At 41.5% G+C, this 20041-nt stretch overlaps 1 long non-coding RNA gene across 1 annotated transcript; it reads right to left on the bottom strand.

The window, feature by feature from the left end:
• Positions 1–492: 492 nt before the first annotated feature.
• LOC110350952 (uncharacterized) lies at positions 493–18941 on the bottom strand. The gene is made up of 4 exons (XR_002397913.2): positions 18671–18941; positions 16544–16664; positions 11311–11395; positions 493–5540 (listed from the first exon to the last, which is right to left on the bottom strand). It is a non-coding gene; the product is annotated as an uncharacterized LOC110350952 (long non-coding RNA).
• Positions 18942–20041: the final 1100 nt, after the last annotated feature.

Below are 20041 nucleotides of genomic sequence, written 5' to 3'. Positions count from 1 at the left end.
TCACTACTGAAATGAGTGCTTATGGGTGCTGGCTGCCCCAGACCTTGCTAGGATGTCACATATGATGTGCACTCCACTTTCTAAACTCTGAACAATTTGGAATTGCAAATGCTGTATGACGCAAGGACTTGTGATGTGGCATTATGGACCTGTGCCCTCTTCCATGTGATGCTTTTTGTTTGGAATTGGGGAAATCACTGACAACTCTATGATGTTTCCAGGTCTGGGATGTGAGCTCTATGGATTCTCTTCTCTTCCACCTCAAGCACAGAGGTGGCATACTGAGTTGGTCTTCGTCATCTTACTAATGACTGTCACCCAGCACTGTCCCACACAAAGAAAATCCACACATGTAACTTGATACTCCCAAGTGTCAATATTAAAAAGCTAATATTTAAATGTATCTTACTTATTCCAATATTATTACTAGGAATTTGAATTTCAATATGTAACCAATATTTTAAAATATTATGAGGGATTTTTTTTCACATTCATAAAATCTGCCAATGCGGTGTGTAGTTAACATTTACTGAGCACATGGCAGGAGCTCAGGCTGTAACCTCCAGGGTGGCAGACCGGTTCCCCTTGCTTCACCGTCCGTACAAGTAGTCCGGGTGACTGAATCCTCCTTGATTATGCAAGTGTCTCTCCAGCTTCTGCTCCTCTCTCCCAGGCCTGTTCTTTCCTCCTCCCTCCCCACACCTTTCTCCTCTCCTTCTTTGTGTGGTGCTGATAACCGAACCCAGGGCCTCCTCGCATATGCTAAGCACACTTTCTACCACCACTACACTCTGGGCCTCAACTTTTATCTTAATAAGAACCACTTTCTCGGAAGCAAGTTGGGCCTTCTCCACTTGTGTAGGAACTATTATTATCATCAGGATCTGGTGGAGAGGGAAATCTGAGCCCCAAAGTTAAAGACTTATCAGAGACACACAGTGAAATCACAGCAAGTTTAGGAATCACAGGGCTCCTCTGTAGGCTGAACACACAGGGCGCAGAGCCGCGGATGGCTGACTCTACCCTGATGGTTTCTCTGGGCCCATCCTTACCTTCCACTGTGTCTCCAAAATCCTGGAGTCTGCTGGGCTTCAGCTCTTTTCTCTCCCTATACTCCAGTGATGGAATCTTTGCTCCAGTCCTCAGTCCTGCATTCCCAGCTCCTCCTAGACACATCTCAAAATACGCATCAAAAACAGGAATCCCTCCCCCCACCCTCCCTGAGCACACACACCAGCAACTACGCTGACCCAGGGCCTGGGTGACTGGCAGCCCTTCCAGGCCCTCTCAAAGTTTCACCCACTGCAATTCAAACTTTATAACCCATAAGCTGAACGTTGTAATTTCACTGCAATTTTACATAAACACTAGTAGACTATTTACTAGAACTTGGGGGTCATAAGGTTAATAATTTGCAATTTACCAGATTTAGAAAACCTTAAAAACCACTGGAAGAGCTGCATGTTGTGGGGCACACCTGTAATCCCAGCACTCTGGAGGCTGAGGCAGGAAGACTGCAAGTCCGAGGACAACGTGGGCAACTTAGCAAGATCCTGCCTGAGATTTCTGAAAGGGGGTAGGGAGCTGGAGATGTGACTCAGCACTCTCCGGGTTCAATCCCTCATACCAGAAAAAGAGAAAAAAAAAAGAAAGATTTTATTTGTTAGGGTCACATGAAGCCAAAGCATACATTTGAATTGCTCAGAGAGAAAAGTGTATTAAATTTTATCACTGCAGTTTAAAATGTTGAAAGGAAACTAATAATTAAGGTAAAGGACACTCATGGTATAATGGAAATTTAGTCCTTTCAACTCAAGACAATCAAAAACTAGTCAATTCCACAATATACACATGTATTAAAATATCAAAAGTTACCCCATTAAAATCTACAACTTGTATGTTTTTATCTATTGGTTAAAAATAAATTTAATTTTAAAAGAGAAAAGAAAAAACTAATCAAAAGTGTTTCTTGGGCCGAGAATTTAGTTCAGTGGTTCTGCCGCCTGCCTCGAAAGTGGAAGGTCCCTAGTTCGATCCCTGGTACCAAAAAAAAAAAAAAGTATTTCCTCTTATTGAACATAAAATTTACCAGATTTATACATAGAATAACCAGATTTGTAGCATAAAAGTTTTAGGAAACCGGGCTTCTAAGTTTGTCGTTTTAATAAACTGGGTATTGAGTTAAAGCCCTCGTGTCTATCATGTGTGCTGAAGGGGCCAGGAAGGTGGCTTCTGGACACGGCAGTCCCAGGGAGCATTTCCACAGACGAGTCTGCCAGAGAAGCCGGGTCAGGAGGTTTTCCAGGGCTGGGTGGGGGTGGCACAGAGAGGCAAGGCAGAAGAAGAGCTGGTGAAGCAGGGAAGACAGAGAGGAGCAGAAGAAGGTTGGCCACCCATCCCTTGAGGCCCTCAGCCTGAAGAAAAGCTGGGGCCCCAGAACCCAGAAGGTGGCCGAAGCTCCCTTTCTACACTGGCGCAGGCTTGGCACTGTCCTCAGGTCTCTGATGGACACTTCTTCATCTGTTCTCATGGGGACTCGTCCCTGATTATCCAGCCGCAGCCAGGGACGTGCTGCCCAAATCCAGCCCTTGGGCAGCAGAACCTGAACTGAGCTTTGACTTCCTGTTCTCAGGTTGTCGCCACCACTGTCTCAAGAAATCTAATGCCACCTTTCATGGAGAAGTAGAGGGTCCTATCTAGCAAATCACAGAAATCCGTAAGCATATAAGGCCTGGCTGTTGTGCTTCTGATTGGTGAAGGTGACCATCGTCTCTCTCAGTAGACTCCACTTCAAGGACACAGCACTGGCCCAGTGAGTGACTGTCTGGTGACAGTAGGGCCAGCAGGATTTATATCACATTCAACATCTTGGATGCTCCAAGATGGATGGAGACTCGCACATTAAAGTTTTCAGTGGACGGCCTTCTTTTATTTTGGTACTGGGGATCGAACTCGGGACCTTGTGCTTGCGAGGCAGGCGGCGGAGCTAAATCCCCGGCCCTGGATGGCCTTCTTAACTCTTGCTAATTTGATTAAAGTCACCATCTTCATAGATAAAAATTTACTTTTGAGGAAAATAGAAGGAGGGGCACAGCACAGGGCAAAGGACTTTTCACAATGTTTGATGGGGACAGAGGAAATAAAGCAGGTAATCTATTCATGGTTTTGTTTGTTTAAACCCAATTATAATTAAGAGACAAACCAGAAGATTAATATATCAGTCCCAATGTCAGTTGTCATTTTGGTCATTAAGCCATATGCCTGTCCCGCATCTTTGATGACAGCCAAACACAAGAATTGGACAAGAAGAAAAAATGGCCAGAGTACTGGGGGAAAATTTTTTTTTCTTCTCTATAGAGCTAAACGTTGTCACTTATTTGAGTTATGTGTAAGACCTGTATTTAGCAAATAAAATACAGGGCACTCTGTTGTATTCAGATAAACAATAAAAATTGATTTTCAGGTAAATATGTCCCCAGTATCGCATAGGGTATAATGTAACATTTGGGACACACTTACATGAAGAAGTTATTAAAAAGTTTTCATTGCTTACGTTAAATTCAAAGTCAGTCGGGCGCCCTGCATTCTATCTGGCAGCCCTCACTACTTGGTCACTGGGTTAATGTATTCTAGCGTAGCTTTTAAAGTAGTTTTAATAGAAACAAATGTACACAAGAATAGTTTTATTTTACTTATTATTCTGACACTGAATGAGGAGGTCCTTCCTACCCTATCATTTGCATCTTGGAGAAATTGAGCGTGCTGGGACTTTACATTGGGACACCCAGTTACTATGCAATGCAGCAGAATCCTGCCTCAGATCTGTGGGAGTGCAAAGCCAGCTGTTTGTCCTGACCCTGTGAACCTCTCAGACATCCAGTTAATAACACAAGCAACCATTGCTTTCTCTTTTTAAAATTTGTGGCAAAATACACATAACATTAAATTTACCATCTTAGCCATTTTTTAGTGAAAAGTTAATCAAGGCTTTTGTATATGGGGAGGGCAAGAGGGGTCAAGGGGAGGGGGAATGAGAAAAAAAGGAGAAGCAGGGTGTGTCATGCGTAGGTAAAAATTCCTCATGATGAATGTTATCATTATGTATATCTACAATGTACCAATAAATGTTTTGCTAAAAAAAATTCACATTGTTGTGCAACCCATCTCTAGGACTCTTTGTCTTTCAAAACTGAAATTCTGTATCCACTAAACAACAATTTCCTGTTCCTATACCCTTTGCCCCTGGCAACCACCGTTCTACTTTCTGTCTATAAATTTGACTATTTTAGGTACCTTATATAAGTGGAATCATACAGTATTTATATACTGATTTATATACAGTATATCACTTATTTTACTTAGCATGATGTTCTCAAAGTCCATTCATATTGTAGCGCATGTTACAACTTCCTTCTTTTTTAAGGCTGAGTAATATTCTATTCTGTGGCTACACCACATTTTTGTTTTTCTGTGTATCCATTGATGGACACTTGTGGTGCTTACAACTTTTGAACACAGTGAATAATCATGTATGAACATCGGTCTCCTATTATCTCTTTAAGGCCCCATTTTCAGTCTTTTTATGGCCAAAACAAAATTATTGTACAGATATACCACATTTTGTCTATCTCTTCAATTATTAAAGGACATTTGGGTTGTTCCCACCTTTGCTTATCATGAATAGTACTACTATGAATGTTCATGTAAAGATTTTTATATGGACATGTGTTTTCATTTCTCTTGGATATATATAATGTCTTCGCCCCACAGGCCTGGTGGGTTAGGAACAAAAGAACTTTATTTCTCACAGTCCTAGAGGCTGGAAAGTCCAAGATGAAGGTGCCGGCAGATGTTGTGTCTGGTGCAGGCCAATTTCCGGGCTCCTAAGAGACCATCTTCTCTCTATAAACTCACATGGTGATAGGGAATGGGGGCTCTCTCCAGGCCTCTTTGATAAGGGCACCGACTCCATCCATGGAGCCCTTGTGACCTAATCACCTCCCAAAGGCCTCATCTCCAAATATCATCACACTGAGCATTAGGATTTAAAACACGCATTCTAACATATACATATTCAGTCTATAGCATTGGAATATTCATAGCATATATATATTCAATCTATAGCATAGTCCACTCTATAGGAGTGGAATAACTGGATCATATGTAACTCTATGTTGAATCAATCAAGGAACTTCTAAACTGTTTTCCAAGCAGTGGAACCATTTTCTACTTCTACCAGAATACGTGAGGGTTCTGATTTTCCCATATCCTTTCCAACACTTGTTGTTATTATCTGATTTTTCTCTTCTTGGCATCCCTATAGGGATGAAGTGGTATCTTGTGGTTAGGGTTTGTATTTCCCTGGTGTCTAATGATGTCCCAAACCTGCGATAGTGTGATACACTTCTGTGAATCCTGCAGGCTCACCCTGCCACTTGATTCAGCGAGTAAGACCTGGGTCAAGTCCAAGTTCTTCACTGAACAGTGTGGTCTTAGGCAAGTTGCTGTACTTAATCTCTCTTGTGTGGAGCTTCTGTCTTCTGTAAAACAAGAAAAGGTATGTAAATCACATAGATGTGCATCTGGCAAATAGTAAACTTCAGTATGCAGTGAGCACTATGATAATAAGAGAGTGGTAATATTGTACATGAGAGCAATTTGTGCTTATAACCCTTTACCTGACTTCTCACTACCTACAGAGTAGGACCCACAGTCCTCAGTATGGCCCAAAGGACACAAGCCCAATTTGTATCTACCACACAAATTGTATGTCTTTGTGATCCACCTTGAGCACCCAGCTTTACTGACACCACACTGTTTGTAGTTTTTCCTAACACCATGTCTTTTCATATCTCTGTGGCTTTACTTATGCCATTCCCTCTGTCTGAAAGCCTTCTTTAGTTTTCATGGCCCAATTAACATGTACTAATCCTTTATGGTGCAAAGAAATTGGGTTAGGGAGCTCACTTGTAGACTTTCATTGTTTCCTTGCCTACTGATTTATACGGGAATTCTGTTAGGTGCCTGTCTCTGCCAATAAGCAGATACTGGGCTATGCTTTGAGGGCAAAAGGAGGAATGCCAGATATTGTTCCAGCCTCCACTGAGCAGAGTTTGGAGGCAGGGAGGACCATGTTTCTTGAGCTACATTATATTCTCCAAAGTACTAGGTACTTTCAAGTGTTGTCAAACTGACCAAAATATGATGCCTCAAGACAGGACAGCTTAGCCCAGTACTGAACTTCCTCCTTACATATGTGTTTTATTGAATGTTTTAAAGGAAGGCTTAGTGCTAAGGGTCAGAATGAATTCCAGGTAAACAGTATAGTGTCTTCTAGATCCCACTCTTTAAACCTTTCCCAGTACTTTGTGGGGCCAGATAACCAGATGCCCAACCCCGTCTGAGCTACCTGTGGGCTCCTGGCTCCCTCTCCCATTATAATCTATCTTTCCTCCTATTGCAAACCAGTGAGTAGAAATAGTTTTATTAAATTCCTTTTAGATTAAACAAAGTCTCACATACTATAGTGTAGATTAAAATGTTCCCCAGGGTCCTTTCTCTGTGGTGTCAGCCTTTGTGATACAGAAGTACCAATGTGAGAATCTTCTCTCATATGCAGAGCAGGAAGTTAACTATAGTTTGTTAGGACCATGTGTTGAAGGGTCAGCCCGTGGCACTATTGGAAGGTGGTGGAACCTTTAAGATGTGGGGCTTCATGGGAGGAAGTGAGGAAACTGAGGGAGTGCTCTCAAAGGGGACATGAGAAACCTGGGAGAATTTTCACTTTCTCTTGTCTTCCCAGACAACATGAGGTGAACAGACCCCTCTTCCACATACTCCTGCCATGATGTACCCCACCACAGGGCCAAAGTGAGAGTTGATCAACCATGGACCAAAACTTCTGAAGTCATGAGCCAAAACAAACCCTCTCCTCCTTTTAAATTGTTTCTCTCAGGTATTGTGTCATAGAAACAGAAAGCTGACTAACACAGAGTACTTTCTGTCTGGGACACACAGATGACACTATTGCAAGTAGAGAATTAGCCACGTGGCCAGTCTAGAAGCAATATCTTGGCTGGAAAATTCCTACCAGCAGTGCTTGAGAATCCTGATGATGTAAAGTTAATCTGGTTAATATAAAGTTAAACTTGTTAAAGAGATAAGCTCCTCAAAGAAGATTCATTTAAGAGGGAATTTTAATGCTGGCAATTTCAACAGGGCCATATGGGAAGACATGCTGGGGGCAGAGGAACTTTTCAGCACCTTCAATTATAACTAGTTCATATTTTTCTTGGAAGGACAGTAGTGGGTGAGTTTATACATGTAATATTCTATTGAATAATATATTCTGACTAATAAAACTGGGTTCACTCCAACAAATGGAAAATGCCTATAGCAATATGGCACCCAACCTCTGGATTTTTCCAAGTAAATAACCTAAGATAATCAAATGTGTGCCTTGTTGGATAAGGACTTATGAGTGTCCTCTACTTACAAGTGTGAATCCCAAAAAAGCAGGACCACTGGCTCACCCATGTGAGTGTCAAACATGGTACTTGGCCTCAAGAAGCCATAGAGAGGCCAGGGATTTAGCTCAGTGGTTCCACTGCCTGCCCTGCAAGCGCAAGAACCTGAGTTCAATCCCCGGTACCAAAAAAAAAAAAAAAAAAAAAGTCATAGAGAAATTCTTGCTGAAGGGGAGAAGGAAGAAGGCCAGGAAAGGAGTAGAGGGATAAGTGGAATCAAGAGTTACCTCAGGTACCACAAGGCAGTACCTCAGGTACTTAAGGCCCCTATTCGGGGACTTAAAAAGAAAGGAACAGTAAGTAGTAGCATCCACAAATACCCCTTGGCCAAAAGGTACAACAATTAAGTCAGTTTTGCCAAGAACTCTGCTGTTTCATTTAATTGTCTCTTCAGAAGTTGCATAGACCTTTTATCAGCCACAGGAGTAAGCTGTTAACAGTAATATTGTTAAGACTGATAATGCTGTCATAATAACCTTCTTCCAGGTGTTCATAACTTCCGGTGTTTAGAGTAGAGTTTCTTCCATTTCCTTCCAAAGGCAACTTTTGGAAGTTTGAGAAATAAGTCTCACATTTATGTTTAATTTGGTAAAAATTACATCCTGCTTATTTTCCTCTTTCTCAGTAGAAAAACACAAAATAGAAATAAAGTATAGAATCAAATAATTTCCAAAGGTAAAGCAATACCTTATGAAATACTAATTATTGTCTTTTTCCTGATCTTCAAAAGTAACATTTGTATTATAAACATACTTTGCCTGTTTTCACAGGCATCATGCATTTTACTTTTAAACAACAAAGCTAGTGCTAAATTATGTTTTCCTTTAAGGAGGATATAATTTCATATTCAACCAGCACAGCAGTTTCAGGCTTACCAATTAAGTCTGTAGAAGGAATTATTATCACCTCTCTAGTTACAATCTCTCCTACCTAGCAAAAATCACAGAATGAAATGGAAAGACCCACATAAAGGTTAAAGAAACAATTCAGTAAAGCAAGTGAACTTGAATGCTAAATTTTGAAAGCACCATTACTACTCGCTGTGTTTTGCATTAATAATTAGTATTCCTGCACCAAGAAGAGATATTTCCAAATATCTTGAACTTGGGCTTGTACATTGATTACATTTGGAGTTCAGTTTTGCCTCTTAATCTTTGCTGGCATTCATAGTACGCTTGGCCTTTCATGGCTGGCTCCATCGAACAATAAATGAAACCACTTTAAAAGTCCAACAACAGGAGTGGTTTTTAGAAAATCAGCAGCCAAACTGATTCACCACATTGGCCTCCTTCCCAGGGATGGAGATAATGCTAGTTGTAGTACCAGTTACTCTGTTTGAGAACAGAATGGTTACCCTCAGGGCTCCAACTGCATGGCTGGTCAGGCGAACTGAAGAATGTCTAGGATGACAGCAATAACGGAGGTGACTCCTAGGCTGGAACAAGTCCTGAATTAAGTTGGTACATTCAAAGTTGCCATAGAAACCCTATTGGAATGTCCTTATGTCTGCAGAATTAATTTTACGTTTAAATGTTAATATGCCTTCCTACATTTCATGATATAGAAAGACAAATATGGAAGAAAGAAAACATACTCTCACGTCTGAGCTCCTTAGGACATTGAATAATTTCCCAACACAAAGTCACCCTTTTTAACTGACGGACCACAGAAGAGGTGGTGTGGGGTGCCACGGCTGGGAGTTCTTTAGGAGCATGTGTGCCTTTACGTCAAATGCAGCACTCTGAAAGGCACTGCTGTAATTCAGCGAACCCAGCTTGTACTTGAAGCCAAATGAAATGCAAAGTTGCCTTTCAATAGCAAACTGCACAGAGGAAAATGCCAGTTAGGGATTGTGAGAAGTTTCAGCTACTGTATTTTTCACAGACTGAATTTTACCAGCAAGTGTCGGTGAGAAAACATTTGGAGGGTCTTTTAAAATGCGTACATTATCAATTAATCTATAGTACGTTTTAAATAAATATTTCTAGTAAATGTAACAAAAACCAGCATTTGTATGGCTTGCACCTAAATTATCATCATCTCTGCAAAGCAGATGCGGGAATGCAAGACGAGGGGAACAATCGGCACTGTAATTTGCCCAGTAACATTGTTTTAGATCTAATTAGTGCTTATGCAGATCCTTTACAAAAATGTGAAAACTGCACCAGGATGTAATTGTTTAATGAATTTAGTGCAAAGCACATCTGCATAAATTCCATTTTAGCTGAAAAAACTAAGTTCAACTGCTATTTGCTCCAGAGCCAAAACATTGTGAATTGTGCCCACTGTGCTTTAGCCTTGCTCTGCTGGCTCGGATATTTCAAATAAATACTACAAAGTTAAAGCCTCCAGCTGCAGACCAACCCATCTGTAGATGTTTGTTATATTTGGCAGTACTGCAGAATGATCGTGCCTTCCTGATGGAAAAAAAACCTCAAAGTTTTGTCAGCAAAAAAAAAAGAAAGTGAGAGAGAGAGAGAAAAGAAAAGTAAAAGTTGAAATATTCATCACCCAATAGAAGTAAAGTTTTGAATATGACTTTACCTAGCAGTGAATTTTAAACACCTGTTCCAGTTGAGCCTACCATGTCAACTGGAATAATTTTATTTTCTCCTGTCCTTTCCAACATTCAAGTTCACCTAAAATGACAGAAATTTAAATTACAAGTTTACTGAAACTGGAATTTGAAGCTTTCCTTTAACTTGCCAGAGATCTTATTTGACACTCTTTATGATCAGAGCATAAGTGCAAAAAATCAGCAACAAAAAAGAGATGAGGTAGGCATGGGTGTGTTTACATGATTGGCTGGAAAGCTGACACTTCTTAGTGCTTCCGGTGGTTTTTTTGTTTTGTTTTGTTTTTCTATTTTGGCTGCTGCATTTTTGTTGCAACACAATGAAGAGCTAAACCAGTAATGTTTGTTCTCTTAGCTCCTGTACAGATAGAGGTGGGTGGGGTGACAGAGCTTGGTTAGGCCCAGTATGGAAATGCTGGGGCCCGAGTTAGCAGAATTCTGTAAAGTGATAAACCATAATTAGTCTTCCCCATTCTTCTCGATATTCCACTTTAGGTTTAAACCACCTGAAAAGAGTGCTGTAGTGCCACTGATGTAGATACTGATTGAAGCAGATACTGTAGATCCTGGGTCAGGCTGTCTCAGGTTAGGCTTCCCTACGAAAGCAAGCCCTGAGGCAAAGATGTGTCTGCAGAACATTTATGGGATAGTATTCCTGGGTGATCCATACCTGGTTGCAAGATTGAGAAGTCAACTTGTGGCAGAGTTGCCATTGAGGCCGCAGCTGCACAGCGTGCTCTGGAGCTGGGTGCTCCTGCAGAATTAAGACTGAGCAGAGGCAAAGGGGTTGGGACTTCTCACTCCATATCCATTACCCCATATCACTGGATATGAGCTGTGCCTGGGGAGGGGCATAGTTTGGCTGGGGCCCTACCCTTTGGCCAGGGGACATCTGTGAGCTGACTGCAGCCAATGCTTGGGGAGGCTGGAGAAATGATGCCTGGGTCCTGACTGAGGATCTTGGCCTTGAACCACGACATCTACTGTGTTTAGTCCTCACGGACTTAGGTCCACTAATCCCTTGTGTAATAACTTCACCCTCCCCGCCCCAGGATCCTGCCTGCAAGATTCTCTCATCATCTCAGCAAAAGGAAGGAGAGTAGGATGAACTGCAGTCACTGACTGTGGGAATATCACTGCTCCTCATCTCGCCTTTCCTCCTCTACCCACTCCATATTACCAGCGTCGCAGATGACACAGACAGCTTACCTGGTGGGTGAACTGGTCGCCCTGCGATTCTCAGGCTATGCATGCTGTGCTTGTCTATCATCAAAATTTGCCAAGGAAGCATCAGCTGAAACCAACATAGGTCACCTGAGTGGCATGCACATTGTCCCTTTCCCGGTTGTATAACAGCCCAACCTCCTCACAATGATCAAAATCAATTACTCCTGCTAGGATGTGACTCCTTTCCTCACCTGATAGTCTCTGGCGCTAAGGATCCTGGAGGAACAGATGGCAGCTACACCTCAAAGTTTAATGAGACGCTTGCTTTGCCCCCTGGTGGGTGCTTTCCCCTGTTGGAACCAAACCCTCTATCTTCACAGAAGCCAGGGAAGATGGAATGGGAAACACAAATTCCCAATACATCACTGAGAGTACCAGTGGGCGGGACTTCGTCTCCTCATACTTTGATTCCAGATCCATGTTTTCTACCTACTGGGGACAGTACCATGCAGTGGTCATTGACTTGGCATCCTAGGATGAAGTCCCATACTTGCACCATGTTATCTTCAAGCTGGTGCCTAAACTGCTCCTTTCCAAGACTGTCTCATCTCTCTGTCAGGCCAGCAGCTTCCAGCTGGTACAATATGGGGCAGGATTAGTAGAGCCCATGGTCAAATGCTTCCTGCTGTATCTCCATTGTTGAGAAGCGGATTACTTTGTGCAATGCTATGCAAAATAGGCTACCATAGCAATGGAACAAACACCCTCTAGACCTCCCAATGGTACCTTAGGTCCTCTAGTCAAGAAAACTAAACCTATACCTGGCATACATTTAGATCCTAGTCATTATAAATCACTTTCCATTCTGGAGTGGAAACAGTGTAATGTAATCAACTTCCCTTTAAGGATGTTTGATCTCTTTGAGGAATAGTGCTCCACTTGAGGCTCAGCGTTTGTCTCTGTGGCTTGAAGATTGGATATTCAACAGTGCTGATGACTAAGTCTGCCTTGATTAGTGGGATTGCGTACAGATGAGCCCATACAGAGCCTCCAACCCTGAGGCGGGAGCTACCATGTTTATGCACCAATTGCATCAGCATTTAGGTAGCCAGTGACAGAGGTTGGACAAAAATGACTGGTGAACCATGTTGTCTATTTGGTTCTTTACTGCTTCTTCTGTAGTAGATACTCTACTACATTAGAGAAAACATTAAAAGATGATGGTAGACCTGCCCAGCATGCCTGAGGTCCTGGATTCCATCCCCAGCATTGCAAAGGGGGAAAAAAAGACATTGGTAAAGATCTCTCCTCTTTACTCCTACTCCCATAGTCCTGTCCATTTTCCTCTTCCCCAGAGTCTTTATCCCTGATATTTTCAGTCTTTCTCCTTCCAGGATAGCTTTTGCCATTGTCCATAAACCTCTGTGTGGACCTCTTGTTTTTTCTCAAAAGTGGATTATCAAATGCATTGTTCAAAGCTCCTCCTATTCAAAGGAGGAGTCCCCTTATCTATACTTCAAGGTCACTCCTAGAAGGAGCTATCATGTAATCACTACCCATTTCTCACTTGTATTCACTAACTCATCTGCCTCTTCCATAAACCAAGGTTGACTTTTTCCTTTCTCCATTAGCTAATCAATAAGAGATGCAACCCTCATGATCATACAGGTGAACATCACAGACATGAGCTAAAGGGGAGAACCTGGTGTCACAGTGGTGATGACACGAGGGTCTGGGCCACTGCTCATGTATCTTTCTTCTGCTGATTTGCCTTGTTTATGTCTCATCCTGGATATATCACTTCTATCTTATGACGGATTGCTCTTAGGCCCACATGACCTTATAACTCGATGAGTTGGCCAGAACTCAGATTATCCTGGGCAGTTCTGGATACATGGCCACTTCATGTGCTATAGTTAGACACTCCATCTCATCCAAGGCCATTAGCATGCCAGGAGCTATTCTTTCCAATGGTATGTAATTCTCTGCTGCAGATGGCATGTCTGTGCTCCAGAACCCTAGGGGTTTTCATTGTGATCTCCTGTCGGTTTGCCATAACCTCCACGTGGCATCTTTTCCCACCACATACACGTCTCATGACAGAAAGCCTGGTACTCTAAATGTTCCAAGCAGCAGGACTGCTTCCATCACCACCCAGATCTGGTGTGGGGCCTTTTCCTGCTCTGTGTCCCACCCAGAGCTTCCACTTCACTTGGTAAATGTGTCAGGACAGTATTTCCAAGTGAGGAAATGCTGCCTCCCTAATCCTAAGAGGCTTATGAGGTGATATGCCTCCTTCTTGGTGAAAGAAGGTATGAAATGCAACAACACTGTCTTTTACTTAAATATTCATGGATATGCTGGACTTCTGAATCCCTTTTTTTTGTTTTTCCTGAATCCTTGTAGGGTCTATCTCTCACCCTCTGGAGAACATGTGTTGTCAACGTCTCTAATTTGCCACATCATTTTCATGTGAACATATTAACTTGATATCATCAAATTAGTGGACCAATGTGATTTTCTTTTTTTCTTTTCTTTTCTTTTTTTTTTTTTGGTACAGGGGATGGAACTCAGGACCTTGCGCTTATGAGGCAGGCACTGGAACCACTGAGCTAAATCCCCAGCCCACCAATGTGATTTTCTTCGTAAGTCTAGATAGTCTGAGACTCTTGTGGACTAGATTATTGCAGACAGCAGGAGAGTTAACATAGGTCTGAAGCAAGAAGTAAACATATATTATTGTCTACTCCATGTCCATTTAAACTTCTGATATGCTCTTCTGACAGGAATGGAAAAGGCCACTCACCCTGGATCTGAGGACACATTTTCATGTTCTGGCAAAATAACAACAAACCATATCTGTAATAGCACAAGAACTAGGACTATTACTTACTGAAGTTTGTTTGTAGTATTTAATATCCTCCAGAATCTCTCTATTTTTTGTAGGGCTCCGATTGGTGAAGTACATGAAGTCTATGATTAGCATAACTCCAGAATACTTTCAGGCTTTATGGGTGGCACTAATCTCTACCATTTTCCTTAGGATACAATATTGTTTCATTGTCATTTATTCTTTTGGCCAGGGAACAGTTTTGAAGTCTACTATTTGACCTTCTATACTTTGCTTTGTGACTCTACAAATTCACAAACCAAAGAATCAACATGGACTTCAGCCAAAGACCAAGTATGTCCATTCCAATGACACATTTGAGACTAAGGAAATGACCATTTGGTGGGTTCATGTACCCACGGGCTCACAGTGAAATCAGTCCAGGTCTTATTTTCACTTACTACTTTAGCCCCAGTATGGCTTATTCCAACAGGAGGAACATGAAAATGCTTCAGATCTCCAGTATTCATGTGAACTCAGAATCTATGTCCAAGAATCCTAGAAATGTCTTGGTATCCCTTTTCCCCAATATACAGTTACCTGAGTAAAGGGCACTGGTTCCTTTGGGAAAATACTGGATGTGTTATAATTATATGCTGTTTCTGGGGTGATATAAGACATCCCTCCTAGGGGCGCAGCTCCTATTACAGTGAGTGGATTCCAAGTCTGAGAACTGGGCCAGGCATAGAAACTGGATAAGGGATTATGGTGTTTTATTGGGATGCCTGCCCTCTGTCCATTCATGAGCATCCATTCATGATTTATTTTGATCTGTAGACTGAGCAATACCCTTGTCAGCTGTCATCTAGTCTACTCCTAGGATTGCTAAGTACTACTAACCATTGTATCCACTTTGATTCTGATACTAAACCCATCACCTGGCCTCAATTATTTTGGGATCTTATCCTCCTCAATGCTGTGAGGGAGCACACTGGTGCCATCAACCACAGCCTTCAGAGGACAGCCAAGCTAAGTTTCTTGACAACACTGAAGCCTATTTTATCAGCATATTCCTTATTGCTTTGGAGAGGATCTCCTGACAGTCTTCAGAACATAGGATCCTTATATACTCATTGTGGATCTGGATCTTCATGGGATTTATCTCTCACCTTTTGGGGTGTCCTCCAGAGCCTCCCAATTAACATACTCAGTGAGTAGATTTTCTAGGTTTTCATAGTATATCCAATTTAGCATATCCAGTTATCTGAGTCTTTCCATCCCCCTCTCCATCATTTTCTATAGGAGTTCTAATAGTTCTTTTTCAATTAGTGTAGCTCACTATTGTTCCGGTGTTTCTGAGGACCAACCTGACAGTATATTCCTAGGGTGTAATCACCCAGAATCCTTGCCAAAGTATACAATTGTGTAGCATAGGAGAAGGAATCCATGTCAACAATCCCCTTCCTAATCCAACTTTGTAATTCTATTGTCCTTGGTAAAGGACTGGCAGGATCCAGACACACACACACTTTCCCAAATTTTGCTTGTGTGTCCTTAGTAATTCCACAGCTTCTGCAGCATATGGCTTCCTTTTGCACTTACAGGCCCTGCACTTTCTTAGCCAAATAATGTTCTGACTTGATCCTAGATATCAATCTGGTAGGGTGGACCTGGGGCAGATCCTGAAGTGGGGAGGGACCAGTGTTTCCTTGCAAGACAGAAACCTGTGCATCATCCATCAGGGAGTGGTCCCCTCTAACAGACAGGAGTGGGCCACTTCTGCAGGCCTCTAGGATTGAGGGAAATCCAGGTTTCAAGGGCTCTTGTGTGATCAACACAGATGTCCCCATCCCAAGCTTTAGGTTTTTAGGCCATGATTTTGAAATAGTAACCTTGTTAAGACTGAGAATTTCATCTTCTGTGGAACTCCATTAACCTTCTAATTAAGTCCTAGGGCTGCTTCTCAACCTTTTCTTCTATTTTCTTTTATTTTTTGCCTTTCGCTGTAGGAGATGAGAATTCTTCATATACTCCAAAGGGGTCTTAGATTGGTGATTATCTATTCAAAGGCTTTAGTTGTCTTTTTCCAATGCATTGGTGGCATTCAGCAAGAGCTATCTGATGTCACTCTACTTTAAATTACTACTCTCTCACCATACCCTAAACTCTCCAGATTATTATTATTATTATTATTATTCTCACATCACAATTCATCATTGATGGAAATTTAAACAATTTCCCAAGACATAATACCAAGAAATATGGATCATCTAATTCCCAAAGCCCAGTTCAGAATAGATACACTCAGACCTGCATCCTTACACCAACTGCTCAGATCAGGTAATAGATTCTGTGACACATTTATGTGTAAAAAGCTTACCAAGGAATGCACAAAGAGCCATACCTGGGAGGCATGGAGAGGAAGCTGGGTTCTCTTAGTCTCACCTGTTCCTTGGCCACCAGGTACCAGCTGATTCCTAGCATTTTCCCATCTCTTTAAATTGTCCTGGCATCTTTATCTTTGTAGAGATGATCCAAGGTCCCATGGTTTCCAAGTAGCTATAAGCTGAAATAGGGATCAGATCACTTTGGTTCAAAACACTCTCCTTTCAAATCAGACTAGTACAGTCATCCTGTAGTTTCTCTCTGGGTGTCTCGGTTTCTCTCTCTATCTCTCTATCTATCTATCTATCTATCTATCTATCATCTATCTATCATCTATCACACACACACACACACACACACACACACACAAAATCATGCACAACCTCCCCCTTTCAGAACTAGTTCCTTCAGGTATCATAAAACTCATTCCCACATCATTGCCTCTTTAGGGATTTGGGCAAGAGAAAGCAGCACAGAGGCTCTGAAATGATCATGAAATAATTGTTTATTTGCCTATTTTATTGTTTGTTTATTGTCTGCATTCATGGAAAAAGAGAAGAGGTGGCCCTGGGAGGAAGCAGCAGTCTTACTCTGCTCCTTTCCCTGAGTTCATAGACCTTTGCCAAATTCAGTTTACATTATTTGCCGGGAAGTAACATGGTTTTCGATATCCTCTGCTTGTTTGGTGTTTCTGTCCCGCTTGAATAGACTCCCCTTTCTCAGGAATGTGACCTGGCTTCAGGATCCAGTGGATTCTACCTGCAATGGAACCCACCGCTCTTGACAAGTAGACTTGCAGGATCTAGGTCTTCCGCTCCCTCTCATTCTCACCCTGTTGCTTCTTGTTTCTCGGTTTTAGCATGATTTCTTTCATTGTTCTCACTTGAATACATAATAGCCTTACCTATTCTAATTTTAATGATTTTCTCCAAACTTGCCTTTGAGAAAAAGACAGTGGGCCCAATTATTGATTGTAATTACTTACAAATAATTACTCTATTACCTACTAGAAACTACATTACAACCAGTAGAAAATCTAGCACCTTAATAATATTTACCACCATTTGGAGCAACTGAAATTGACAGAATGTAGTAGCATAATAGGATCTGGGCACTGCAGAGGAGTTTAGAGACTTTGGAGGGGGGTCTGTTACATGCATGTGTCATCTACTCTTCCTGATGAAATGGAGAGCGGGAGGAATGTTTTGCCTCATCAGAGCTGCAAACAATGGAGTGCTGATGTGAAAGCACCACGTGAGTACTGTGTCCTAACAATCCCAAAGCAGGGACCTGAGCCAAATATCTTTCCCTCTTCATTCTAAGAAAGCAGCAGTTATAGTGAGCGGTGAAGCCATTAAGCAATCACTGAAAAGAAAAGAGAAAAATAACATACCCACATCTTAATATAGAATCCTTAAGGGCTGGCCATCAAAATGATTTGCATAAGCTAGAAAGCTGGATATAGAAGGAGGATGGAGTTTAAGAGGCACCAGAAGGTGTGTTCAAGCTGAAGAAGCAGACATGACCATGACCCAAGTTAGAAGGGCATTGGCTTTGCTTCCACTTGTAAGGCAGCTTGGCTAGTCGCTCAGCTGCTTGGTAGGAGATGGAAGAGCCCACTGGTTCTGAGGTCTCCCTTATGAGTCTCAGGGGAAGTCCTGCTTCCAGTGGACCCTTGTGGTCCCCTCGTTCTCTTATCAGTGATGGGCTCAGGTGCAACTCTACCATCACTTCAGGCCAGTGGTCTCATAGGGACGTCTCCCAGAGGCTTGTCCCTATCTGCTCATTAGATGCCTATGTCACAGCCACTGACACTGCCCTGTTACAACATAACACCAACAAGTTGAGGTCAGCCTATGTCAGGGTAGCAGAGCAAGCAAGTGGAGAGAATTTGAGCCACCAAAATTGCTAATCTGCTAAATCAACTCACTTTGGATCTGTCCTGCTTGCCCTCTCGTTTAAGGGAGATGATGTTTTTTAAAATGCTCTCATTTAAAAGACAGTTTTAGCTATAGAGAACAATTAAGAAGACACTAAATGGAGCTCTCATATATTCCTCACTCAGTTTCCGTTATTATTAATATCATACATTAGCATAGTATATTTGTTAGAATTAGTGAGATACTATTGGCATATTGTTGCTAATTCCATAAAGTGTTTAGTTTATTCAGATAACGTTAGTTTTACCTAATGTCTTTTCTCTGTTCCAGGACTCCATTCAGCACTCCACACCACATTTAGTCTTCATGTCTCCTTTGATTCCTCTGGTCTGTGACAGTTTCTCAGACTTATCTTGGCTTTAATGACTTTGACAGTTCTGAGGAGTACTGGATAAGTGTTTCATAGGATAACCTCTATTGGGATTTGTCCGATGCATTTCTCATGAAAAACTATAAAGGTAAAGTGCCATTTTCATCATATTATATCAAGGGCACTGTGCTGGTCAGCTTTCCTTTACTGTCACAAATACCTGAGATACAACAGCATGTAAAGCAAAAAGAGTTATTTTTAGCTCAAAATATCCTAATTGATACAACTTCCCAAAAGAAGACCTTGACATCATGATTTAGCAATGTGTTACTATTAAAAACTTTTACCAAAGGATATACAAAAGGGCACATGAATACCTCCCTCACATTTAACCTTCCTTCTGTACGTCTTAGCCCAATTTAATTAGAAAAAGCAAATAAAGCTTTATAATCAGGAAAAGAATACTAGCATTTAATCTCATACTAATTGAGTTATATCATAAATATAGTGACTTCATAATCAACTACACTGTAATTTTCATTCACATGTATAGATATGATTAAATAATAATTAAATATTTTTTGTTAAAATGAGTAAAATCACAGAAAAGAGTACATCCAGTTCAGTGAAAATACATGTCAGCCAATATCATGTTTTAATATTTGACATCAGGAATGTCTTTAGAGACCCTTCTGTGTCTGATTAGCATCGTCAAGTAAGTCTCCAAGCCTTTCCTACAGAAGTTTTCTAATCTGTTATAAGGGAATGACAACATCATACTAGTGGAGCCATAGAATTCATTTGTAAAAATAAAAATGAAGTGGGCTGGGGATTTAGCTCAGTGGTTTCGCCACCTGCTGTGCAAGCACAAGGACCCGAGTTTGATCCCTGGTACCAAAAAAATAAATAAATAAATAAAAATAAAATAAAAATGAGGTGATAACTGGAAAAATGCTTTAAAATACGTAAGTATGTATACAGACTTCTATTTAATGAATTATTGCCATGAAACACATAGTTCTTATATGAGAACTATATAAATCCAAGGCATATTATCACAATACAGTTAACTCCTGATTACCTAAATCCTCTCTTTTTCTCTCTGTCTGTAGTAGGAAGCATCTAACACCAGCAATCAAGAGACACTGACCATTGACAGAGCTATAGAAGTTTCCATACTTGGTCCCATGTCACTGGGCAGTTTCTGCCCAGGTTCTTGGGAGCTGGGACACTGTGATCATGGGAACTGGAGTGGGAAGTAGGTGCCTCCCAGATCCAGAGGGTGTCAGCAGGCTCCAAGAGGTCCCT

Source organism: Heterocephalus glaber, unplaced genomic scaffold (genome assembly GCF_053883595.1).
Source record: "Heterocephalus glaber isolate CG9 unplaced genomic scaffold, H.glaber_assembly_v1.0 deba00001600, whole genome shotgun sequence".
Lineage (NCBI taxonomy): Eukaryota > Metazoa > Chordata > Mammalia > Rodentia > Bathyergidae > Heterocephalus > Heterocephalus glaber.
The sequence above is the reverse complement of the archived record's forward strand: the minus strand, read 5'-3'. Positions and strand labels throughout refer to the sequence as shown.